A 27,837-nucleotide genomic window follows, 5' to 3' on the forward strand; every position below is an offset into this window, starting at 1 on the left:
AATACACAAGGGATTTAATAATTGCATGCATTTGGTTCGCGTTGACCTTTAAATTTGCGGGGCGGCGTTACAAGTTTGTTCCTAGACATGATCCAGTTTTACTTTTTGTTATCTAACTTACATCTTGCATAATCTGCAAATAGATATCAAACTAAATTGAAAGTAGAGTCTTTAGCATACCATAAGCCAATATTTTGTGTGCCTTTGAGATATTTTAATATACGTCTGGCATATCCGTATAACCCGATAAATCAGACTACGTATAAGCCATGCATAATTGTTATTATTTAAATTAAAAATAATTTTTATATATTTATGGAGTGTTTAACTCATTTAAAACTTGTTAAGTCATGATCTTTTATTTTAAATCGCAGAGGTTTAGTTTTATCTTTTCAGTTAAATAAGCAAGGCCGGACTGGAGTTGGAGTATTGAGATAAAATTTAATAATAAGAAAATGTTCCTAAATTTAATTTAAGTCAAAGAATAATTTATTTTAAGGTAAAAGTATGTTTAAGGATTTATTTAATTAATTGGAGTTAAGTAGTAAATAAATTCTTTTATGTCCAATAATTAATTAAAAGCCTAAATTAAAATGTCTACCAATTGGGATAAATTAATCTAGGCCTATTTTATTTAAGAAATTGTAACCTAACATGTTAATAATTTATTTAGCCATGCATGCAAGAAAATTACTATCTTAAATTAAATTATTAATTCACTAAATTACATAATAAGTGTTTAAAATTTTAAGGAGTTAAAATTCAAGAATTTAGCAATATTTTTACCATACATTTGATAGCAATTTTCGGCACTCCTCCCAATCTATTCATGCATGTTTGGCAACCCTCCATTTTTGATTCTTTCGTTAACTCTTCATTGTAGAATAATTCCTTCATTTTAAATCCCTACTAATTAATAATTAAGTAATATCCCAACCCTCATTTTTTATAAGAAAATTTCGGTCATCTCATCCCTCAAATCCCCCTCAAATCTCGTATTATCATATCGTTTCCTATCTCCCAAACAACTAGGATAGAGAGATTTTTATTTGCCATTCAAAATCCCCATTTAATTTGTAACCTTCCCCTTCACCTCCCTAGCATTTCCCTCACCCTCTCACTCAAAAATTCAGAGTAAACCTGCAGCCAAAAATCGTGAGTTACAAGAAAAACAAGAAAGAAAATAAACTCCGTCTCAACCGCGCCGTGTTCGTCGTAGCATTTGTTTTATTCAAAACAAATTTACAGGCATGTTTATACGTTTCGTTTCTCTTCAATCAAGTCATATATACACTTTTAAATCATATGATGTTCAGGAAGCATGAAACCATCAAATTTGACAGCACATTGTTCCGAAAAAACTTGCACATATTTTCGGCCCTTCTTTGTGCTTCACGGGTTGGCTTGTATTTGTGATTATAGGGATTGGCTCGGTTCCAGGTGCTCAATGCTGAATCTAGGCACGTACTAGGGTGTGTCAAGATCATATTGGTCCATTAGTTCAAGCCCCTACACGCTGGATGAAGGCTTGACAGCAACTTTCCCTTAGTTACAAGTTGAGCCTTGATTTTCTTGTTTTGGTTGTCTAAGTTGAAGGTTCGGATCATTTTTGGTCTAATGCCTGTAACCATGGTTAGGACCCTTCCTTAGTATGTCTAGGAAGTGACCAAGATTACCCTTCAAGGCTTGGTTCATGGTCCGATCGAAATTTTAAACAAACAACACAAGAGTCCCTCGGTTTCTATTTTTCTATTTTGGGTGTGTGAGTTTCAATCTTGAGGTGTTGGGTGGATTGTGTTTGGCTCCTATCCCATAGCCATGGTTCATATAACACTTCATCATGTCTAGATGGAGCCATGGTCGACCATATAACCACTGGAACGACACAAGCAGCAAGCGATCCACACCATCGTATGGTACAGAATTTGTTTGGTGTTCTCGGTTTCAAGCTTCGGTTGTCCTAGGTGTTTGCTTGAGTTGTGGTTGGCCAAATGCCCTTAGCCATGGTTCAAGACACACTTTAGGACGTTGTAAAGAGACTCTGGTCGGTGATTCAAGCCCCAATGGAATTGGTTTCGCAAACCACGCAAAGGAAAGCACGACTGCTGTCACGGCTTTGGACAGCAACTTTGCTGGGGTTCAGAGGTATCGTGCGAGTTCTTGTTTGGCTTTTAACCTATGGCCTTGGACTGGAAAGTACCTCAATTAGTTAGGAAAGGCCATGTTTTTGGCCGTTTGTGATTTGGTTAAGTTTAGAAGTCGTACGAGAATTTATGGTGCAATGTGCCAAAGTGACTCTCGAAAGAGCGTTTTACGATTTTGGCCTCCATTCATATTTTTCGTGCATTAGAGCCCTAGGGATATATTTTCCAGTATTTTAGGTGTATTTTAATCATGGCTAAACGATGGTTCAATGTTGGTTCGGGTGGTATGAAGCAATGGTTGAATACTAAGTTTGTTGGGCGTAATTGTCTCGTTTTTGGTTCGGTTACGAAGTGTTGGTCAAGTTGAATTTATTTGCATGTTACTCATGTTAGCATTAGGTCGCAGCGAGCCTGGGAACGATCCAACTCATTCGGTAAAAACAGGGTTATAATTATATTACGTGCATAAAATATAAAATGTTTAATTTTTAGATATATGCGATATGTCTTGTGGCCACCTTATGCTTATGGGATTGCTTCACCCGGTGACTTACGACCGGTTTACGCATGGATACGGATATCCAGTCCAAGGGCTGTGATGATCTCTACCGCCCAGTATACTGTGGTTTACTCTGATCAAACGTTCATGTTATGTTATGGGCCACTTGCGTAGAAACATTATCTCTACCAAAAATTACGATATGATATGTTATGACAGAGCTCTATTGAGCAAATCTTGTACATATGATTTTCATATATGCACGTATTTATAATTATCCATGACACGATTTTCACCTTTCGCTTTACGATACGACATTTTTATGTTACGCGAAATTTTATGATATATTTACTTGTTATTCACGATATATGCATGCTGAGTCTTTAGACTCACTAGACTTGATTGTTGTAGGTAATGATGAGGTCGGGATCAAGGGCGGGGACCAGTGAGTTAGCTTGGGTCGGCAGTATTAGGAAACCGAGGACCTCATGCTTCAGTTTATTTATCTTTTTATGCTCAAACCTCATTTTCGTCATGTTGAATTATTTTAAGTTGTTGTTTTGAAAATAATAATTTCTTCCGTTGTTACTTTAACATTAAATCTTTTTATCAGCTTATTTTATGAATGAGACATGTTATTTATTTAAAGAGAAATTTTTTAAATAATTCCGCAAATATACAAATATGAAATACGGGCCACTATAGTTGGTATCAGAGCCTATGTTCTTGTAAAGGGCTGTACTACTACTGACCTGGAGAAGCATCATGAAGTCACGTCTTCGGTCTTTAAGTTTTATGTTTACGCATTTCGTTTAAAGCATGAAATATTTTAACAGCATGTTTTCATGAAATGATTTAAGTCAAGGTTATGATTATACAGTATTTATTTAAATTTTAAGAAATAATAGAAATTATGCATATTAGTTACGTATGGGTTATGTATGGAACAGTATGCCTCCTAGACGCATTCCAGAGCTCTAGCTGCAGAGCAGGATCTGAATGATATTGAGAGAGAACTCCAGGGTAAGCGACCAGTCCAAGTGCCGCACCGCCCTCCTCAGCAGCAGCATCAGAGTAAAAGGCCTTTCCTTGGCCCACCCAGGACAGAGGACAGCAACAACAGTCTGTGCTAAGAGCACGTGCCGTCACTCTCGAGCTTGTATGTATGGCTCAGGAAAGTGCTACAAGTGTGGTAGTCCTGACCACCTACTAGATTATTGCCCTCAGGGGAGTCTGCCTACCCAAGGCAGAGTTTTTGCTCTCCATGCAGCGGAGACAAACCCGGAGACGATGCTCTTGACAGGTATGTTAAAGCTTTAAGTTTATATTTGAAAGTTAATGTTTCAAGGGTTTGGGTTAAGGCTTTGAACTTACAATTTGTGATAGGATTGCATGCTATAATCAGCGTTATTTCGGGAATTTAGATTAGAAGAACTTTGACCTTCGCATGTCTATAAATAGTTCTAGTAATTATTTGGTTCAGCTGGATGTTCCAACCTTTCAGGGAGAATTTTTATAGCTGGTTCAGCTACGAATGGATTTATAGATTCAGGGGATACTCATTCGTTCATTTCGGAGATCTTTGCTAATTTCCTCCAGATCAAGACCATTGGGCTATATGTGGCGTATTCAGTAGTACTGCCTTCTGGATAGGAGCTGGCAGCTACTAATGTGATCGAGACATAGACCTCAAACTTCATGGTAATCTTGTTTATGCGGATCTGATCATACTGCTGATGCCAGAGTTTGACATCATTCTGTAGATGGACTGGCTATTAAGGAACAGAGTTTTGATTGATTTCCAGCGGAGATCTGTGCTAGTCCAACCTTCGGGGAGAGAGCAGTTCTTATTCGAACCAGACATGTACTTACCTTTACCGTGCATTATACCTTGTGTCCAGGCCAGGAAGCTCATGCGTAAGGGTGTCGAGCATTTTTAGCAACCTTTGTATCTGTTCCCGAGACACCCAGTCAGTCAGCCTCCGATGTCCCAATTGTTAAAAATTTCCTAGACGTGTTTCCTGATGACGTCTCTGGTATGCCACCGGTGCGGGAAGTGGAGTTTTCTATTGAGCTTATGCCAGGTACCGCACCGATATCGAAAGCACTGTACCGATTAGCACCGACAGAGATGGCAGAACTCAAGAAGCAGATTCAGGAACTTCTTGACAAGGAGTTCATTCGCCCGAGTTTTTCACCATTGGGCGCGCCAATCTTATTTGTCAAGAAGAAGGATGGTTCGATGAGGCTCTGCATTGATTACCGGGAATTGAACAGGGTTACAGTGAAGAACAAATACCCACTCCCGAGGATTGAAGATTTATTTGATCAGTTGCAGGGATCTTCAGTATTCTCAAAGATTGATCTGCGTTCTGGTTATAACCAGTTAAGGGTGAGAGATGCCGATGTTCTCAAGACTGCTTTTAGGACACGCTACGCCCACTTCGAGTTCCTTGTGATGCCGTTCGGTTTGATGAATGCGCCAACGATCTTCATGGATCTCATGAATCGCGTATTTCAACCGTATCTTGATCAGTTCGTGATTGTATTCATAGACGAAATTCTCGTCTACTCAAAGAATCAAGAGGAGCACAGCAGACATCTGACCGCAGTTTTGCAGACCTTGTAGAAGCACCAGTTATTCGCGAATTTCAGTAAGTATGAGTTCTGGTTATAGAAGATGGCGTTCTTAGGCCACATTGTTTCTAGCAGCGGTATCGAGGTAGACCCAGCGAAAGTTTCAGCAGTCAGAGATTGTGTTGTACCGCAGAATGCATCATAGATCCGTAGTTTCCTTGGGCTAGCAGGATATTACCGGAAGTTAATTCAGGAATTCTTCTCTATCGCAGTTCCACTCACGTTGTTGACAAAGAAGAATGCGAAATTTGTGTGGAGCGATGGGTGTCAGAAGAGCTTCGATACATTGAAGCAAGCTCTTATCTCAGCACAAGTATTGGCCATGCTGTCAGGACCCGGAGACTTTGTTTTGTATATCGATGCTTCGAAGCTCGGTTTAGGCGTAGTGTTGATGCAGCATGGGAAGGTGATAGCGTATGCTTCTCGCCAGTTGCAAATCCACGAGAAGAATTACCCTACCCATGATCTAGAGTTGGCAGCCGTAGTTTTTGCCTTGAAGATTTGGAGGCATTATTTGTACGAGAATTGCCAGATCTTCAACGACCATAAGAGCCTCAAGTACTTCTTTACGCAGAAAGAGCTGAATATGCATCAGAGGCGTTGGTTGGAGCTAGTGAAGGACTATGACTGTGACATTAGCTACCACCCGGGCAAAGCTAATGTAGTTGCGGATGCACTGAGAAGGAAAGTCGCAGTTATGGCTCATTTGGTGATTCCGAGACCTCTTCAATTTCAGATGCAGAGGTTTGATCTAGAGACTTAGCCTCGATGTAGAGTTCCCCGTCTATCAAGTTTGACGATCCAGTCTTCTCTTCTAGACCGTATTCGCAGTTGATAGTCAGCAGATGAGCAGTTGGCAAAGTGGTGGCAGAGAGATGAGGCCAAGGGCAGTATTTTGTATACAGTTAGCGACGGTATTGTGAGATATCGAGACAGAATGTGGGTTCCTAGCAGTGATTCTATTCGAGCATATATTTTATCTAAGGCCCACATGTTGTCGTATTCTATTCATCCTGGGAGTACGAAGATGTACAAAGACCTGCAGTTGTTGAATTGGTGGCCCGGAATGAAGAAGGATATCAGACGTTTTGTATCCGAGTGTCTGATGTTCCAGCTAGTGAAAGCGGAGCATCAGAGACCAGCATGCTTGCTCAAGCCTCTTCCTATTCCCGAGAGGAAGTGGGAGAATATTACCATGGACTTCGTTGTAGGTTTACCGAATTCAGACAGAGGATCAAATGCTATCTGGGTGATTGTTGATCGTCTTACCAAATCCGCGCACTTCTTGCCCATTAAGAAGACTTTCACCATGATTCAGTATACAGAGTTGTATATCCGAGAGATACTCAGACTTCATGGTATTCCTGTTTCTATAGTGCTGATCGAGATCCTAGATTCACTTCCTCCTTTTGGAAGAGTCTGTATTCAGCCGTGGGTACGAAGCTGTTGTTTAGCACAGCCTTCCATCCTCAGACGGATGGTAAGTCAGAGAGAGTTATCCAGAGTTTGGAGGGTCTTCTCCGTGCATGTGTCATCGATTTGTCAGGGAGTTGGGAGTCGAAGTTGCCATTGGTAGAGTTCACCTATAACAACAGTTTTCAGTCGTCTATAGGTATGGCTCCGCATGAAGCACTGTTCGGTCGTAAGTGCAGGTCGCATATTCATTGGGATGAAGTATGGGAGAGATCAAAATTGGGTCCGAAGATTATTCAACAGACTACCGATGTAGAAGTCATGATCCGTGATAGGTTGAGGACTGCTCAGACTCGACAGAAGAGTTATGCGGATCAGAGGAGGTGAGATCTAGAGTTTGCTGTTGGCTACCATGTTTTCGTGAAGATAGCACCTATGAAAGGTGTCGTGCGCTTCGGGAAGAAAGGAAAGCTTAGTCCGAGATTCATCGGACCATTTGAGATCCTTCACAAGGTTGGGACGTTAGCTTATCGAGTTGCTTCTCCGTCGAATCTGGCCGGAGTACACAATGTGTTCCACGTCTCTATGCTGAAGAAGTATATGGCGAATCCTTTGCATGTCTTGAATTTTGAACCGTTGCAGCTCACTCCGAACCTTTCTTATGAAGAAATACCAGTGCAAATCTTAGACAGACAGGAGAAAAAGCTTCAGAACAAACTGGTGAAGCTAGTGAAGGTCAAATGGCTTAATCATTCGGAGGAGGAAGCTATGTGGGAATCCGAGCCAGAAATGAGGAGTCGGTATCCCGATTTATTCAGTAATTTTTAATTTCTAGGACGAAATTTCTTTTAAGGAGGGAGAGTTGTAGAACCCGATAATTCAGACTACGTATAAACCATGCATAATTGCTATGATTTAAATATTAAACATAATTTTTATATATTTATGGAGTGTTTAACTCATTTTAAAACTTGTTAAGTCATGATCATTTATTTTAAATCGCAGAGGTTTAGTTTTATCTTTTCAGTTAAATAAGCGAGGCCCGACTGGAGTTGGAGTATTGAGATAATATTTAATAATAAGAAAATATTCCTAAATTTAATTTAAGTCAAAGAATAATTTATTTTAAGGTAAAAGTATGTTTAAGGATTTATTGAATTAATTTGAGTTAAGTAATAAATAAGTTCTTTTATGTCCAATAATTAATTAAAAGCCTAAATTAAAATGTATAACCAATTGGGATAAATTAATCTAGGCCTATTTTATTTAATAAATGGTAACCTAACATGTTAATAATTTATTTAGCCATGCATGGAAGAAAATTACTATCCTAAATTAAACTATTAATTCACTAAATTACATAATAAGTGTTTAAAACTTTAAGGAGTTAAAATTCAAGAATTTAGCAATATTTTTACCATACATTAGATAGCAATTTTCGGCCACCCCTCCCAATCGAATCATGCAAGTTTGGCAACCCTCCATTTTTGATTATTTCTTTCACCCTTCATGGTAAAATAATTCCTTCATTTTAAATCCCCACTAATTAATAATTAAGCAATATCTCTACCCTCATTTTGATAAGAAAATTTCGGTCATCTCATCCCTCAAATCCCCCTCAAATCCCATAATATCATATCATTTTGTTGGAACTTTTCAATTTCGCAATCTTGATTTTGATGATAACAAAACTTGTTAATTGTGTTACTAATGATCTACCTTAGTTGTGCAGCATCTAGGATCATTCGCGAGTTGTTTACTTCGCAAAACTGAAGATCCAACTGGTCGCACAAAATGAATCAGGTCAACTGGCTACGTCATTTGAGCAGTACAGCTGATTGACCAGTTGATAGATAACTCAGCAGGAAAACTCAGAAGCCTGGCCAGCGGAAAGAGTGTTCAGCTGATGAAGAAACCTCGCTGATCAATCCAACTAAACAAGTGTGAAATCAGTTCCACTGACGAGTCAACTGATTTCACCAGCCCAACTGAAAGATCAGTTCAAACTGACCAGTTCGAAGCATCAGTTAGAATCCTTCAGTTATGGTTGATGATAAATTACTTCGAGTGGATTCCATCTGTGCGAGAAGGTACAAAGCCATTATCCAGTCAAAGGACAATAATGGACGTTGCATCAGAGCATTAAAGACAAAAACGCTTTAGAGGGACAGTCAAAAAGACAAGACACATAGTCCAAGAAGCCGATTCAAATGCAACGAATACAATAAATGAGTCTCACTGTACGAACAGCTTCCTCCGCCTATATAAAGAGAAGATCGGTGAAGACTCAAATAACAGAGGGAGCACATATACAATACTAGAGAGAAAAGGGCAGGCTCAGTTGCATATCAACTTTCAGAAGCACTTAAGCCCAGAGGGAATTCTTTATCGTTGTATCAGCTTATTTTGAAAGCCACTTTCCCTCAGTGTGTGAGAACAATCTTGTTCAGTTCTCACACACATACTTCCTCTCAATACCACACAAATACAGTCTTGCACAAAGACGTTAAACTTGTGTATGCAGTCTTTCTCATATAGACGTTAAATAAGTGTTGACTGAAAGTGTTGTTTTCAGTCGTAGCTAAGAGTTCAGTTTAGGCAGTAGATAATTCCTAGCTGAGTGGGCTTATACACGTAGTTGTATAAATCAAAGTCTTCTAGTGTTTCCTATCCGAGATAAAAGGGGTGACGTAGGAGCAGTTGAAGTTTTCGAACATCCATAAACATATCTTGTGTATTTAAATGATTACTATCGCTTTAAAATTGTTTTGATTAGTTAGAGTGTTCGTGTGTTAAGTTGTTACCATAACTGAAATACAAGAATGCAAAAACTAATATGTGTTCTTTCAGTTAGTCAGTTTACATAAGTTAAAATATTTTCTAACATTTCAGTTTTCTTTACGAAGGATTACTTCGAGTTTCTTCCGCTTGTTTTTAAAACAAAACTCGATTTAATTCATAGGTGTTAATATTCTTAGAATACGAGCTATTGAAGCTCATTGAAGGTTGTTGTATGCGAAATGCCTTCGAAGGCACTAACACACACGATCCATCAGTTGGTGTCAGAGCGGGTTGTTCTAAAAAGAACATTTGAAGAAAACTGTGTTTTAAAAGGTATTACTCTAAAATAGTTTTAAAAGGTATTTCAAAACGTTTTATACGATTTTAAAAACTATTTGAAAATATTTATGTGTCGCTCTTTGGTAAAGAGTTTAGAGGATTGGTCCTGCAATTTTCGTTATGGCCACTTCTCCAATTTCCTAACCTCGGAGATCTTAATCAGCTTGCAGGGGACTGAGGAACATCTGCAAAGATGAACACCTGAATTGCTCACTGAACAAGAAATTAGTTGCAAATCTACCAAGTCAGTTGTTCTTCAGACGAAACTCATCTATGTTGGGATGTTGGTCGATTCTATCACCAGCTGAACTCCACGTGAGCCTAGTCAGAGTCTGCTCGACCAGTTGGGTAAGCACAGAGGACAAGTTCAAAGCAGTTTTACTCGTTTCTCTAGCAAATTGAACTCACAACTTACGCAACAGTTCAAGCAGTCAAGACAACCAGCTGATGGTATATCCAGTTCTGTCACAGAAACCAACTGATATCTGATGTTATTTAAAATATGCTATTGTTGTAGCAATTTTTCTTTTCTCAACTGATGTATGTACTCATATGTAAATACATGAAAGTTTATTCAAATAAAATATCATGATTATTCAGTTATGTCTCGTTGTGACTGAATAGATATTCTCAGTTTTCTTGTCTATAATGCTTTGAAGACTAACAAGCGAAAATTGATTGTGAGTGAATCTGATATAGAGAAGACTCTGTCTCCTCAAATCATCAAGAAACCACGGACATTGATGACCAAACCTGCTGCTATAATTAATGTAATACCAACTGATAGTATGATGGAATCAACAGCCAATCCAGGCTGTTTCGGTAAAGGCAATCCCAACTGCATCCTCAGCAGAGGATCAGTTACCCTTGTCCACCAATCTACCGCAGAGGACAATCACTGAACCTAGTGATCATACCAGACTGGCTGGAGTCAAAGCTCCAGTAATCACTGTTTCTCGTTACATTCCTCTACCATTTGCTAGACCTACAGGGGTGGTGCTCAGAGAGGGAGTTGATGCAACTACTTCTCGGTTAAACATCCCTCATATTCTGACTGACCCCAAGGGCAAGAGTAAAATACAAGAAGAGCCCAGACTTACTAATGCCATTCAAACTCATATTGATCTTATTTGGCAACAGGTCAATGAATTTTCAGCAGAGAAACTCAAAATCTATGACGAACGGGTAATATTCCGAGCTCAGGTTTTCGCTAAGTAGCTCCAGAAGAAATCTAAGCTGAAAAGATTTATTGAGCTGGAGAAAGTGGTGTTGAAAATGGTCAAAGCTTCCTCGATCTCTCAGGCTTTGGAGAGGAAGAAATATTTCTTTGATCTTACAAGAGAGAAGAAGCTGCAGAATATTGTTGCTGAGCTGCGACAAAATTTCAATCCCTCGAGTCCAACTGCATTCAATGATAAAGCAGTATATGCTCAAATGGAAACAGATTTGATTGGACTACAAACAGAAATTAAACATTGGGAAATGGATCAAGAACTAATCATCCCAGCAGTGTCTCAAGAATTTTTGACTGAAGAGCTAGCTGAGCAGTCAGCTGGGGAACTATCTAAGGACTCTGCTGCTACTTTTTCGCAGAAAGCAGTTATTCCTTCATCTTCAGTTGCTCCATCTTCATCTTTGTCAGCGCCTCCTTCCAATGATCCAAATCTTTATTCAGAAGCTGACTTGACACTCGCTCATATTGATGAAATTATTCAGTCAGTGGTTCAAGAAGCTAAAACAGATGAACCTATTTCAGTTGATCACTTCGCCGATCATGCAGGTCAAGAGGTTCTCATTTCAACTGAAGAGCGAGTTCCGCCTCTTGTCACTGATGAACCAGATAATCAAAATGACGTGCCTGCTCAGTCACCAGATCATCAAATTGCTGCAAATATGGAGGCTCAGTTGCTCATTTCTGAAAATATTCCAACTGCCAAGCCAGCCCAAGTTTCAGCTGACTGTCAAGCAGAAGCACCAGTTCATGCCCTTCATCTGTCAATCCCGAAGATTCTCATATTCAGCAGGAAAGTTCAGTTGCTGCTCCGAATCAGTCTTCAACTCATCCGACTCAAATAGAAGTAACTGAAACATATGTTCCAGAACAGACTGTCACTGAAACGATAATATCTGACAGGACCTTGGTGGTTTTTAATCAAGTCTATCAGGAACCTGGAACATCTAGACAATTACCTCCTCATCCATCTACAGATCTTGAAATAGTTCTTGAAGAAATTCAGGAGATTCAGAAAAACTTGAATAAAATGATCACTGACATGTACAAGATTCAGCACACTCAATTTAGAGCACACCCTGAAGTTGGAACATTCTGAAGAATTCAACTCAGCGAAACTGAAGGAAATTCAAGAAGCTGTAACCTCTCTATCTCATACAGTAGAATAAATTCAAATGAACAAAAGTTTGGCTAAGAGTATACTATCCATAACTCAAGACTCTATCAGCAAACGATTTGAGAGTTTGGAGACGCTCGTATACAGAAAAATGGACTCGCGGCAAACCACAATGACTTATGTTGTCTCCAGCATTTCCACTACTGTCAGCGTCCTATCAACTGATGTTCAGAGATTATCTATTAAGATGGAACTGTTTGACAAAAAGGGGGAAGAGATTAAAGAGATGCTAGAACAACAAAAGAAGAGCAGTTAGTTTCGAGTTGCTATTTTCGGAGACTATTTTTTTCAGTTCAATATCAGTTGATCAAATTCTTATATTATCTACATGAGTTCAGTTGTTCAGCTATTATTTGCTTAGTTTTGTCAAACACCATAAAGGGGGAAATTTTTGAAAACTAAGTTTCGGCGTTTGACAAAAGTGCGAACCTTCTGTTTATGTAAATAACTGAACACGATAAAACTGAACTACGCGACTGAGTCTAGCTGAACTGAACTCTCAAAGAGAACTGACTGATTCGTTGGAAACTGATCAGTTGATTTATTCAGTTGTGAACATAACAAGCGTTTTGCCCAACAGCAGATCATTCAGTTGAAACACGTCAACCGACAAATAGTACAACATACTGCAACTAGTAGTGGAACGCCGCATTTCAAAGTCTGCAATGTACGAGTGTCAGAATAATATTGACGTGGCAAATCAACGGATATAAAATTCAAATAACATTTAATTGTTACCGTTGAAAGGAAAGCATATAAATAAGTGAAGAGGCCAGCTGAAAAATAGAGACAACACATGAACTATCATTCAAGCTTGTTGTCACTCTACTGAAATCACTAAACTCACACTTACTCGCTTATCAGTAGCATTCAGGCTACATTCTTAAGCTTGTTAGCACGATTGTAATTTTTTCTTTATTCGTTAAGTTGTGCTACATTCAGTTGAGAACTATAAAAGCCGTTTGTAACTAAGAGTTTCAGTGTTGGCAGTGATAAGTCCAAACTGAAGTGGGTCGGTACAACTGTTGTTTTTAATCAAAGTCTTTTAGTGGAGATCCTATCTCGTTATAGAAGGGGTGACGTAAGAGTTATTCTATTCTCTGAACATCCAGAAACAAATTGTGTGCATACTATTTCAGTTATTGTTTTTCATTCAATTATTCTATCTTTCAGTCCGTTTACTTCCGCAACTATTTTTTAGTTAAACTGATTGTCATCGACTGACAAGAAATTGAGCATCAGTTTGTCCCTAAACTAAACTCATTTCTCGAAGAAAATATATAATCCGTTAGTGTATATTTAACCCCTCTTCTAAAGACTCATCAGCTTTCCAATCGATCCTTTCACATTTCCTATCTCCCAAACAACTAGGATAGAAAGATTTTTATTTGCCATTCAAAATCCCCATTTAATTAGTAACATTCCCCTTCACCTCCCTAGCATTTCCCTCACCCTCTCACTCAAAAATTCAGAGAAAACCTGCAGCCAAAAATCGTGAGTTACAAAAAAAATAAGAGAGAAAAACAAGAAAGAAAAGAAACTCTGTCTCCGTCGCGCCGTGTTCGTCATAGCATTTGTTTTATTCAAAACAAATTTCCAGGCATGTTTATAAGTTTTGTTTCTATTCAATCAAGTCATATATACACTTTTAAATCATATTATGTTCTGGAAGCATGAAACCATTAAATTCGACAGCACATTGTTTCAAAAAAACCTGCACAGATTTTCGGCCCTTCTTTGTGCTTCACTGGTTGGCTTGTTTTTGTGATTTCAGGGATTGGCTCGGTTCCAGGCGCTCAAGGTTGCATCTAGGCACGTACTAGGGTTTTTCAAGATCATGTTGGTCCATTAGTTCAAGCCCCTACACGCTGGATGAAGGCTTGACAACAACTTTCCCTTAATTGCAAGTTGAGCCTTGATTTTCTTCTTTTGGTTGTGTAAGTTGAAGGTTCGGATCGTGGTTGGTCTAAGGCCTGTAACCATGGTTAGAACACTTCCTTAGCATGTCTAGGACGTGACCAAGATGACCCTTCAAGTCTTGGTTCATGGTCCCATCGAAATTTTAAACAAACAACACAAGTGTCCCTCGGTTTCTAATTTTTTGTTTTGGGTGTGTGAGTTTCGATCTTGAGGTGTTGGGTGGATTGTGTATGGCTCCTAGCCCATAGCCATGGTTCATATAACACTTCCTCTTGTCTAGATCGAGCCATGGTCGACCATATGGCCACTGGAACGACACAAGGCAGCAAGCAATCCACACCATCGCATGGTACAGAATTTGTTTGGTGTTTGCGGTTTCAAGCTTCGGTTGTCCTAGGTGTTTGCTTGAGTTGTGGTTGGCCAAGTGCCCTTAGCCATGGTTCAAGCCACACTTTAGGACGTAGGGAAGAGACTTTGGTCGGTGGTTCAAGCCCCAATGGCCTTGGTTTCGCAAACCACGCAAAGGAATGCACGGCTGCTGTCACGACTTTGGACAGCAGCTTTGCTGCGGTTCATAGGTATCGTGTGAGTTCTTGTTTGGCTTTTAGCCTATGGCCTTGGACTGGACAGTACCTCAATGAGTTAGAAAGGCCATGTTTTTGGCCGTTCGTGATTTGGTTAAGTTTAGAAGTCGTACAAGAATTTACGGTGCAATATGCCAAAGTGACTCTCGAAAGAGCGTTTTACAATTTTGGCCTCCATTCACTTTTTTCGTGCATTACAGCCCTAGGGATATATTTTCCAGTATTTTAGGTGTAATTTAATCATGGCTAAATGATGGTTTAACGTTGGTTTGGTTTGGTACGAAGCCATGGTTGAATACTAAGTTTGTTGGGCGTAATTGTGTCGTTTTTGGTTCGGTTACGAAGTGTTGGTCAAGTTGAGTTTATTTGCATGTTCCTCATGGTAGCATTAGGTCGCAGCGAGCTTGGGAACGATCCATCTCATTTGGTAAAAACAGGGTTATAATTATATTACGTGCATAAAATATAAAATGTTTATTTTTGAGATATATGCGATATGTCTTGTGTCCACCTTACTCTTATGGGATTGCTTCACCCGGTGACTTACGACCGGTTTACGTATGGGTACGGATATCCAGTCCAAGGGCTGTGATGATCTCTACCGCCCAGTATATTGTGGTTTAGTCTGATCAGACGTTAAAATGGGCCACTTGCGTAGAAACATTATCTCTACAAAAAATTACAATATGATATGTTATGGCAGAGCTCTATCGAGCAAAGCTTGTACGTATGATTTCAGATATGCACGTATTTACAATTATCCATGGCATGATTTTCACCTTTCGCTTTACGATACAATATTGTTATGTTACGCGAAATTTTATGATATATTTACTTGTTATTCACAATATATGCATGCTGAGTGTTTAGACTCACTAGACTTGATTGTTGTAGGTACTGATGAGGTCGAGACCGAGGGCGGGTACCAGTGAGCTAGCTTGGGTCAGCTGTAGTAGGAACCCGAGGACCACATGCTTCAGTTTATTTATCTTTTTATGCTCAAACCTCATTTTCGTCATGTTGAATTATTTTAAGTTTTTGTTTTGAAAACAATAATTTCTTCCGCTGTTACTTTAACATTAAATCTTTTTATCAGTTTATTTTATGAATGAGGCATGTTATTTATTTAAAGAGAAATTTTTAAATAATTCCGCAAATTTACAAATATGAAATACGGGCCTCTACATAAGCAATGTTGTTGTTTACGATCCTTGAAATCTACCACACATGCATACAAGAAACATAATAATTGGACGAATAGCGGTTAGGTAATGAACTTATTAACCTTTGTATAGAGTTATCTCAACTGATTTTCTCCCTTTATATTTGTCTAGTTTAATCAATGAACTGATGGGTGTGGATGCTGCTTAATACGTTTCCATGCCAAATTTATTGAGCAGTTCTCGTATATTTGGTTTCACTGATATAGATACCATTTGCCAATAGCTTCAATTGCAAAGTGAGAAAGAATGTCAATTCACCGATCATAGGCATCTCGAATTTGTCATGCATTAGTTTAGCAAATGTTACGCACAATTTGGAATTATTTGACCCAAAAATAATATCATCAACCTAAATTTGAACAAGCAGAGAATGATCTTTCTTTTTGAATTTGAATAGTATGTTGTCAACTGTTCTTACAATGATGTCATGATCAATTAGAAATTTTGATAGGGTCTCGTACTAAGCTCTTGAGAGCTTGTTTAAGACCAAATAAAGCCTTTTTAAGTTGACAAACATGGTCAGGAAGTAAATGATTTAAAAATCTGGTGGTTGTTAAACATAAACTTTTTCCTGTAACTGACCATTTAGGAAGGCATTCTTCACATCAATTTCATAAACTTCGAAGTTCTTGAAGGATGTGTGGGTAAGGAATATTTTGATTACTTCTAGTCGAGGAAATGGACCATATGTTTCATCGTAGTCAATTATATCTTCTTGCTTGTAACCTGGTGCAACTAGCCTTGCTTTGTTGCGCATTACTAAATCATCTTCATTCAGTTTGTTTTTGTACCTATAATTGAATTTGAAAGACTTCTTGGAACTAAAGTCCAGACATTGTTATGAGTAAATTGATTTAATTCCTCTTGCATAACATTTACCCAACTAGTATAAGTTAGGGGGTCGTCAGTTTTCTTCGGTTCTATTAGAGAGATAAAAGCAGAGTGTACAAATAAATTGAACATTTGTTCATCTTCACTATAATCCTCTGAACAGATATCTGTTAAGCAATTGGTTAGCTCAACTGGATCAGGTGGCTTATTTGTTAATACATTTTCATAAAAAACAACATGCATTGACTGATCAACATTAAATTTATGCTTATTTAACACTCTATAAGCTTTAATAACTGACGAATAACCAAGAAATATCCTTTATCAGATTTAATATAAAAAGCAGTTAGGTGGTGTTTACCATTATTATAAATGAAGCATTTACACCCAAATATTTTAAAGTATGAGACCACATTTTTCTTTACATGCCAAATCTCGTAAGTTATTCTCAAATTATTCTTATTAATCATTGATCTATTCTGAGTGTAACATGTTGTGTTAACTGCTTCTGCCCAAAACCTTTTAGAAATTCCAGAATCAGTAAGCATATTTGTGAAGGCCCTAAAACTCCTTGCTTGAAAAATTGCGGAAAATTAAAATTTTTCTTTTTTAAAAAAAAAATAACTAAAATGGCCTCGTTCATAAAATCGACTGATGAATCAAATTCACTGTTTAAAATAATAGCAGCGAAAAAATAAAGTTTGCCAACAACAACAATTTAAAATTTATCCAACGACTGATAAAATTGTTTGCGGAAAAATAACAACTGCTGCACTGAGGTTCTCGGGTGCCACTACTGCCGACCCAAGCTGGCTCACTGGTCCCCGCCCTCGGCCCTGGCCTCATCAGTACCTACAACAATCAAGTCTAGTGAGCCTAAAGACTCAGCATGCATATATCGCAGGTAACGAGTAGAATCTGAAGTAAAATATGCATGGGATAAAATATCATGTCATGAGGCATGCTGAAAATAATCTGTACTGAGCAATTATAATACGTGCATAACTGAACTGAAAATCACAGTAAAAATATTTGCTCCTTGGAGCCCTGTACTGAAATAACTGGTAAAATTTTCTGTTCAGATTATGGTCTACGCCTGTGGCCCCTGCACTAAGCTGAACTCGTCGGTAACTGGCTACCGGGGAGTATAAAACTGAACTGAGCTGGCCGGTCACTGGCGACCGGGTGGTACCAAACTGAACTGATCGGTCACTGGCGACCGAATAAAATAATGCTCCCATCATAGTGAATTGACCACAAGCAATATCGCATAAATCTCAAAATAAGTATTTTCTATTTTCATGCACGTAAAATAATTAACTGGCATAATGAAAATATCCTGTGTATTTTACCAACTGGATTGGATTGGATCGTCCCCAGGCTCGCTGCAACCTAACTGCCATGAAAAATATGCAATAGCTTAAACTTGACCAACTATGCAATTTACGTTCATAAAGTGCAATTCTGACGCCTAATGACTTCGTATTTAATCATGACTCCGAACCAACCTAAACCGACATATAGTCATGATTAAAATACGCTTAAAATACTGAAATAATGCTCCTAAAATGATGAGGGTCGAAATATAGGTGAAATGGAGGCCAAAACATGAAACGCTCTTTCGAGAGTCAATTTGGCACATCGCACCGTAAATTCTCGTACGACCTCAAAAATGATCTGAATCACGAACGGTCAAAAACACGACCTTCCCAACTCAAAGGGGCACTGTCCAGTCCAAGTCTATAGGCTAAAAGCCAACCGAGAACTCGAACGAGCCACCGAACCGACACAGCAAGTTGCTGTCCCAAAAATACAGCAACCTTGCTTGGCTTGCTTGCGTCGTTTGCGAGGCTAATGGCCATTGGGGCTTGAACCACCGACCAAAACCTCTCCAAAACGTCCCAAGGAATGATTTGAACCATGGCTAAGGGCCCTAGGCCAGCCACAATCCGCATCACACCACAACTCAACCGAAGGGTCCAACCGAGAGCATCTTGTATGCGTGAGGTGTTTATGCTATGATCGATGTCTCGTATCGTTCCAGTGGCCATTTGATTGACCATGGCACGATCTAGAAATCTAGGAGCATGGTATGAACCGTGGCTAAGGGCCATAGGCCAAACAAGATCCATACCAAACCAACCAAACCCGAAGCACAAGTGCTGTCCAACCGAAGGGGCGAGAGGGGAGGGGGCTGTTTTGGATGTTTTGCGTAAAAACCGATGAGCCATGGACCAAGCCACAAAAAGGGCGACTTATTCACGTCCTAGACATGGTATAGAAGTGATCTAACCATGGCTATAGGCCCTTGGACAACCAAGATCAGATCCCTTCTCCTTGGACAAAAAAATCTGAATTTTTGAAGCTCTATATGACACTCATGGGGTATGTGCTGTCATTGACGAATTCTACTGTGTATGGGGCTGGAACCAACGTTCTATCATGACCCTAACATGTCCTAGTACATGTCCATATGCAGCTTTGAGCCCCTGGAACGATCCATCCCTGAAATCGAAACAAAACATACCCACACGTGAAGCATGAAAGTCGATAAAAATCTGTGCAGAATTTTCGTTTCCTGTCTACTGAAATTTTCGGTTTTTGCAATGATAAAACCTGATCATGTACTGAAAAATAATTAATAATATGACTTGATTGAGGTTTGAAAGAAATCTATACATGTCTGGTTTTGTTTCGAAAGAAAATGAACGAAACGACGACGACGCGGCGCGGAGGAGACGGAGTTGCTTCTCTACCTTCCCTTGCTCTCGATTTTCTTCCTAGCTTTCTACTGAATTCCCACGATTTTTCATCTGAAAAGGGCTGCTGAATGGTGTTGATTTCGGTGGTAGGGACGGGGAGAATAAGTGGTTAAGAGGGGGAGGAGAAGAGGTGCACAATATAAGGGAGAATCAAGACCAAGTCTCCCTCAAATTTGAATTTGAATGGTTGTTTGCTATCAGCTATTGTTGGGGTGCTTCTAGAATGGTATGGCCGATTATTAGCTTGCTAATGTAGACTAGGATAAGCTCTAATAATTAGTTAAATGGTGCTCCCAAAATCATAGAATTATCCTACAAATTAAATACCAAGAAGGGGTCAAAGTTTGATGAGTTGGCAAAGAGTTTGTCTAGCCAATAATGGGGTGACCGAAATATTACTAATAAAAATGAGTGGGAAATGTTGATTATTTACTAAATTAATAACTCTAAAAAGCCTCACTAATCCATTAAATAATTTAGTGAGCTAACCCCTTAATTATGCAACTTAAATGGGCTTATTTTTAATCACCTCAAGTAATTAAATTAAATCCTCAAACCTACTTTTTAACTTAAATGCACTTACTTGTTAGCTAAATTAACTTCTGGAAATATTTCTCAAATCTTAAATTCTATCTCAAAACTCCAACTCCAGTCCGGCCTCACTGAAATAAATGAAATGATAAAGATAAAACTACTGCATGAAATCATAGAATCATTAACTTCCAAGGAATGCATTAAAATAATCATGCAATGAAGTCGATTTAAATTTTAAAAATCTAGAATTATGCATGGCTTACGTAGACTTATTTACGGGTTCTACAATCCTCCCCCCTTAAAAGAAATTTCGTCCTCGAAATTAGAACTCACCGAATAACTTAGGGTAACGATCTCTCATCTCCGGCTCAGACTCCCACGTAGCTTCCTCCTCAGAATAGTTGAGCCATTTGACTTTGACTCGCTTAACAAGCTTGTTCCGAAGCTTCTTCTCCTGTCTGTCTAGGATCTGCACTGGTCTCTCCTCATAAGATAAGTTCGGGGTAAGCTGCAACGGCTCAAAATTCAGCACATGCGAAGGGTTCGCCATGTACTTTCTCAGCATGGAGACGTGGAACACATTGTGTACTCCGGCCAGATTCGGCGGAAGAGCCACACGATAAGCTAGCGTCCCAACTCTGTCAAGGATCTCAAAGGGTCCAATGAATCTCGGACTGAGCTTCCCTTTCTTCCCAAATCTCATAACACCTTTCATAGGTGATATCTTCACAAAGACATGGTCGCCCACTGCGAACTCTAGATCTCTCCTTCTCTGATCTGCATAGCTTTTCTGTCAACTCTGAGCAGTCCTCATCCGATCACGGATCTTGACTACTACATCTGCAGCCTGCTGAACAATTTCTGGACCCAACTCTGCTCTCTCTCCTACTTCGTCCCAATGAACAGGAGATCTGCACTTGCGGCCATACAGTGCTTCATACGGAGCCATACCAATAGAAGATTGGAAGCTGTTGTTATAGGTGAACTCTACCAATGGCAAGTTCGCCTCCCAACTCCCAGAAAAATAAATGAGGCAAGCACGAAGAAGATCCTCCAAAATCTGAATAACTCGCTCCGACTGCCCATCTGTCTGCGGATGGAAAGCTGTGCTAAACAGCAACTTCGTACCCAAAGTCGAATGCAAACTCTTCCAAAAGGAGGAAGTAAATCTAGGGTCTCTGTCAGATACAATCGAAACTGGAATACCATGAAGTCGGACTATCTCCCGGTTATACAACTCTGCATACTGAACCATGGTGAAAGTCGTCTTAATAGGCAAGAAGTGCGCTGATTTGGTAAGACGATCTACAATCACCCAGATGGCATTCGATCCTCTGGCTGACTTCGGCAAACCGGTCACAAAATCCATGGTAATGTTCTCCCACTTCCACTCGAGAATAGGAAGAGGCTTGAGCAAACCTGCTGGTCTCTGATGCTCTGCCTTCACTAACTGGCAAGTCAGGCACTCGGATATAAAACGCCTGATGTCCTTCTTCATCCCTGGCCACCAATACAATAGCTGCAGATCTTTGTACATCTTCGTACTCCCAGGGTGAATAGAGTACGAGGACATGTGGGCCTCTGATAGAATATCTGCTCGGATAGAACCACTGCTAGGAACCCACATCCTGTCTCGGTATCTCACAATACCGTCGGTGACTGTATACAAGACACTGCCCTTGGCTTCATCTCTCTTCTTCCATTGTGCCAATTGCTCATCTGCTGACTGACCACTGCGAATACGGTCCAGAAGGGAAGACTGAATGGTCAAGGTAGATAGACGGGGAACTCTACCTCGAGGATAAGTCTCGAGATCAAACCTCTGCATCTCAGTCTGAAGAGGTCTCTGAATCGTCAAGTGAGCCATCACTGCGACTTTTCTGCTCAGTGCATCTGCAACTACATTAGCCTTACCCGGGTGGTAGCTAATGTCACAGTCATAATCTTTCACAAGCTCCAACCAACGCCTCTGACGCATGTTCAGCTCCTTCTGCTTAAAGAAATACTTGAGGCTCTTGTGGTCGGTAAAGATCTGGCACTTCTCTCCATACAAATAATGCCTCCAAATCTTCAATGCAAAAACTACGGCGGCCAACTCTAGATCATGGGTAGGGTAATTCTTCTCGTGGATTTTCAGCTGTCGAGACGCATATGCTATCACCTTCCCATGTTGCATCAAAACTGCACCTAAACCAAGCTTCGAAGCGTCGGTATAAAGGACAAACTCGCCGGGCCCTGATGGCATGGCCAAAACTAGTGCAGAGATAAGAGCTTGCGTCAAAGTATCAAAGCTCTTCTGACACTCATCGCTCCACACATACTTTACATTCTTCTTTGTCAATGCTGTAAGTGGAACGGCGATAGAGGAGAATCCCTGGATGAACTTCCTGTAATATCCCGCTAGCCCCAGAAAACTGCGGATCTCGGATGCATTCTGCGGCACAACCCAATCTCTGACTGCAGCGACTTTCGCTGGGTCTACCTCAATGCCACTGCTAGAAACAATGTGGCCTAAGAACGCCACCTTCTATAACCAGAATTCGCACTTACTGAACTTTGCGAATAATTTGTGCTTCTACAAGGTCTGCAGCACTGTGGTCAGATGTCTGTTGTGATCCTCATGATTCTTGGAGTAGACAAGGATGTCGTCTATGAATACTATCACAAACTGATCGAGATACGACTGAAATACACGATTCATGATATCCATGAAGATCGCTGGCACATTCATCAGACCGAACGGCATCACAAGGAACTCGTAGTGGCCATAACGAGTCCTGAAAGCTATCTTGGAAACATCAGCATCTCTCACCCTCAACTGGTGATAACCAGAGCGCATATCAATCTTGGAGAAAATCGAAGCTCCCTGCAACTGGTCAAACAGTTCCTCAATCCTCGGAAGTGGGTATTTGTTCTTCACTGTAACCATGTTCAACTCCCGGTAGTCAATACAAAGTCTCATAGAGCCATCTTTCTTCTTAACAAACAAGACTGGCGCGCCCCATGGTGAAAAACTCGGGCGAATGAACTCCTTGTCGAGTAGTTCCTGAATCTGCTTCTTAAGCTCTGCCATCTCTGTCGGTGCTAATCGGTACGGCGCTTTGGAGATCGGAGCCGTGCCTGGCATAAGCTCGATGGAAAACTCCACCTCTCTCTCGGGTGGCATACCAGAGCCGTCTTCGGGAAAAACGTCTAAGAAATCTCTGACAATCGGAACATCTGAGGCTGACTGGTTGGGTTCCTCGGGGACAGATAAAAAGGTCGCTAGAAATGCCCGACATCCTCTATGCATGAGCTTCCTAGCCTGAACATAAGGAATAATGCGCGGTAAAGGAAAGTACCTGTCCGGCTCAAATAAGAACTGCGCCATTCCAGGCGGTCGGACAAGAACAGATCTCCGCTAGAAGTCTATCAACACTCTGTTCCTCAATAGCCAGTCCATCCCTAGGATGATGTAAAATTCTGGCATCGGTAGCACGATCAGGTCCGCATAAACAAGATTACCGTGCAGCTCCATATCTATATCTCGGATAACATTGGTAGCTGCCATCTCCTCGCCTGACGGCAACACTACTGAAAAGGCTATGTCTAGCCCAATGGTCTTGATCTTGAGAAAGTTTGCAAAGACCTCCGAAATAAACGAGTGAGTGGCCCCTGAATCTATCAAGGCCTTGGTAGCGGAACCAGATATAAAAATTCTCCCTGAAAGATCGGAACTCTAAGTTGGACCCAATAGCTACAAGAACTAAACTTATATACATGCAAAGGTTAAAGTTCTTCTAACTTAATTCCCCCGAAATAAATCTGAGTAGAGCATGAAATCCTATAATAGTTCTAAGTTCAAAAATCTAAATCCCGATTCCCAAAACGCTGAAATTCGAATAATAACTTAATGCTTAAAGTTACCTGTCAACAACATAGTCTCCGGGTTTGTTTCTGTGGCATGGAGAGCAAAAACTCTGCCTTGAGTAGGCAGATTCCTCTGAGGGCACTGCAGCAACATGTGGTCTGGACTGCCACACTTAAAACACTTTCCTGAGCCAGACTTACACGCTCCAGGATGGCGGCGTGAGCACCTGGGACAGACTGGGTGCTCAAATGTCCTCGGGGCTGCTGCTGCTGCTGCTGCTGCTGGCCTCTGTTTCTCGGCGGTTCGTGAAAAGGCCTCTTATTCTGCTGCTGATGCTGATGAGGAGGAGGGCGGTGCGGTGCCTGGACTGGGCGCTTGCCCTGGCGATCCCTCTCGATATCCTGCAGATCCTGCTCTGCGGCTAAGGCCTTGGAGACCGCGATCTCATAAGTAGCAGGGTCAGACACCCTAACATCCCGGCGCAAGATCGGCCGTAAACCCACCAGGAAATGCATCAAATTGGCTCTGGCATCATTCGCTATCAGGGGCACAAAGTGGCAGCCCCTTTCGAACTTACGGATGAACTCCGTAACTGTAATGACCCGATTTAATTATATGTTATTTGGCAATAATTAAGATTAATTATTTTAAATTGAGGAATTTAAAATAATTAAGCCAAATAATTAAATTGTGTGTTTATGCATATTTAAATATTACAGCACACGGAAGTTGAAATAAAATAGACCGGGTCAAGTTCGAACCGAAAAGATAAAACATAAACACACATATAAGATATATATATATATATATATATATATATATATATGAAATAATAATAATAATCATCCAAAAACCACTTTCTCTCTCCCCGTGAATTCCAGAAACCCGTAACTTTCATTTGAAAGCTTCAAACCATTTTCGCGACTTTGACCGCCGATTGTGGCCTCACCGGTCGTCGAAAAATTCAAATAAATATACGGTTGGAAAGCTCTTGACGTAAGCTTTCCATTGATACCACTCTTGCTAGGTAAAATCGTGATTCCTGAAAACCCGTAAAAAAGCGCCGCCGGTTTCGCCGTTGAAATCGACGTCTTCCGCCGCTCAAAACTAAAAATTGATTGAGGGGTTTTGTTCTTTGTGGTGTAAGCTTTCTTTTGATACCACTTTTGTAAATTTTCGAGAACGACCCGTCGCCTTCGTTTTTTTGCGTGATTCCGGTCATCTTCTCCGGCGAGTTTGCTGCCTGTTGCCGGTTAGCTTCGGGTTAGGTTCGATTTCAGCCACTGTTGTTCGGATTGGAAGCTGTATCGGTGCGAATTGTTGTTTATGTGAATTTAATTCAATTTCGACTCCGATATTGTATCATTATTAATTAATTACTGGGTTCTTGTTGTAGGTTCCGGTATTGTGCGAGTTGGAGGTATAATCTCGTAAACCTAGAATTTATCGATGTCGCTTAAATATTAGTTTAGCGTCATTTTAAGCTAAAAAGAATATTTGCGACGACCAATAGAAATGATTGATTTTAGGCATTTTAGCCGAATATTGGAATTTTAAGAATTTAAGATGCCTAAATTGTTGAAATTGGATTTTTAGTGAATTTGAATGGTTATGGAATTGTTATATGATAATAAGACCATTTAAATTAATATTCAGGTGATTTGTCTGAGTTGGCATTTCCAGGACTTTCTTGAGGATTTAAGTTACTGGTAAATTAGTTGAGGTACGTAGAGATCAGTTATTTTCACGATGTCTGACAGAGGCATCTGATGATCCTGTGTATGATTTATTCGCTATTTGCAGATTTATGTGATATTGTATGCTGACTTGCATATTATCAGTTGGTAATTGATGTGCAAAATAAAATAAAATATTTCTTTTGTTCACACACATTTTATTTTGGTTAGACACATCAATACCACTGAACATATCATATTGAGACTATCTGTTATTGAGATCCAGTTATATTTCGGTTGAGATCCGTTATATATATGATATGATATGGTGTCCTGGAGATGTTTGGCTACCTTGATTCGGTCCGGCTTAGGTAGTTGCTGGCTTCGAGGCTGGGCCATATCCCAGGCACGGTCCGCTGCCTTCGTGGACCTGATATCGATCATTTGACTTCTGATATCGATCATTTGACTTCTGATATCCTGATATCTTGCACCTATTCATGCATTGCATTCATGCATGGCATCATTGCATTTCTATGTCATATATCGTGGTTTCTTGATGTCTCGTACTGGGGTTACTGACCCCCGAGAGGGGGCTGTCGTGTCTTTTGTGTGTGGACATGACAGGTGGTTCGACCTCAGGCGCTCGAGAGGAAGCCTCAGGAAGTACCAGAGCTCCTTGAGAGTGGGCTCAGTGGTATTTAGGTACTGCGTAGTGTTGCTGTCTCCCAGATAATATATGTATATATTTGGAGGATTGTATTATGGTATTATCGAGCCTTGTTGGCTCTATGATATTTTGGTTTGTATATGTCATGATCGTGTCGGGCTGGCACATGTTTATGTTGTTGTGTTTATTGAGGGCATATGTTGTTATTTTGAGTATTTGATTTTCTGGTATGTCCTATTTACGGGAAGGTCATGCCGAAATTTTTATAGGCCCAAACGCAAATTTTTAACTCACTTTTCCGCTGTTTACTGGTTAATCATGATTGCATGTTAATAAATCGTTATTAGGATAACGGGCCCTCACAGTAACCGTCATATCCCCTTGCCTCAGACTCATAAACTCGGTGGTCAACCTGGTGCGAACTTCCTCCGCAAAATACTTGGAGTAGAAAACCTCCGTGAAGCGTGTCCATGACAGTGTAGCCAAGGTCAGGGCTACTGCTGCTCCTTCCCACCATAAGCGGGCATCTCCAATGAACAGCTAGGTGGCGCATCTGACTCTGTCGGCATCTCCCAGCTCCATAAACTCGAAGATGACCTCGAGGGATTTGATCCATCCCTCGGCAATCATGGGGTCAGACGTCCCAGAAAACTCGTTTGGATGCATTTTCATGAATCGCTCGTAAACGGCCTCTGGCCCTGTCGGCCTAGTCACCACAGCATTATTCCCCGCAAACTGTGCGAAGAACTGTGTCATCCCAGCTAGCATCTGGGCATTCATGTCAGGTGGGGGTGGAGGTGGAGGTGGAGGAGGAGGAGGAGGAGGAGGAGGAGGAGGTGTCTGCCTCTCTTGTCTCTGATCGTCATCGTCCTCGCGACGGTGCTCGCCACCACCTCTCGGGCGTCCTACTTGACGTCTAGGGGGCATACTGTTCCGACATAACACATACGTAACTAACATGCATAATTCCATAATTTATTTGAAATGAACACTGAAATACTGAAAATCTGGTCGAAATTATTTCATGGAAGCATGCTGTCAAAATAATACGTGCTTTAAATAAAATGCTGAAAAGTAAAACTTACAGACCGAAGGCGTGACTTCGTGAGCTTCTCGTGGTCAGTAGTAGTGTAACCCTATACAAGAACATAGGCTCTGATACCAACTGTGAAGGCCCTAAAACTCCTTGCTTGAAAAATTGTGGAAAATAAAAAATTTTCTTTTTTTAAAAAAAAAGAACTTAAATGGCCTCATTCATAAAATCGACTCATGAATCAAATTCAGTGTTTAAAATAATAGCAGCGGAAAAATAAAGTTTGCCAACAACAACAATTTAAAATTTATCCAACGACTGATAAAATTGTTTGCGGAAAAATAACAACTGCTGCACTGAGGTTCTCGGGTGCCACTACTGCCGACCCAAGCTGGCTCACTGGTCCCCGCCCTCGGCCCTGGCCTCATCAGTACCTACAACAATCAAGTCTAGTGAGCCTAAAGACTCAGCATGCATATATCGCAGGTAACGAGTAAAATCTGAAGTAAAATATGCATGGGATAAAATATCAT

At 40.3% G+C, this 27,837-nt stretch overlaps 1 long non-coding RNA gene across 1 annotated transcript; it reads left to right on the forward strand.

The window, feature by feature from the left end:
* The first annotated feature begins 24,767 nt into the window (after positions 1-24,767).
* On the forward strand, positions 24,768-26,638 carry LOC140818264 (uncharacterized). Its single transcript, XR_012114933.1, has 3 exons — positions 24,768-25,235; positions 25,322-25,345; positions 25,582-26,638. It is a non-coding gene; the product is annotated as an uncharacterized lncRNA (long non-coding RNA).
* The last annotated feature ends 1,199 nt before the right edge of the window (positions 26,639-27,837 follow it).

The sequence above is a fragment of the Primulina eburnea genome, chromosome 17 (assembly GCF_022965805.1).
Source record: "Primulina eburnea isolate SZY01 chromosome 17, ASM2296580v1, whole genome shotgun sequence".
In the NCBI taxonomy this organism is placed as follows: Eukaryota; Viridiplantae; Streptophyta; class Magnoliopsida; order Lamiales; family Gesneriaceae; genus Primulina; species Primulina eburnea.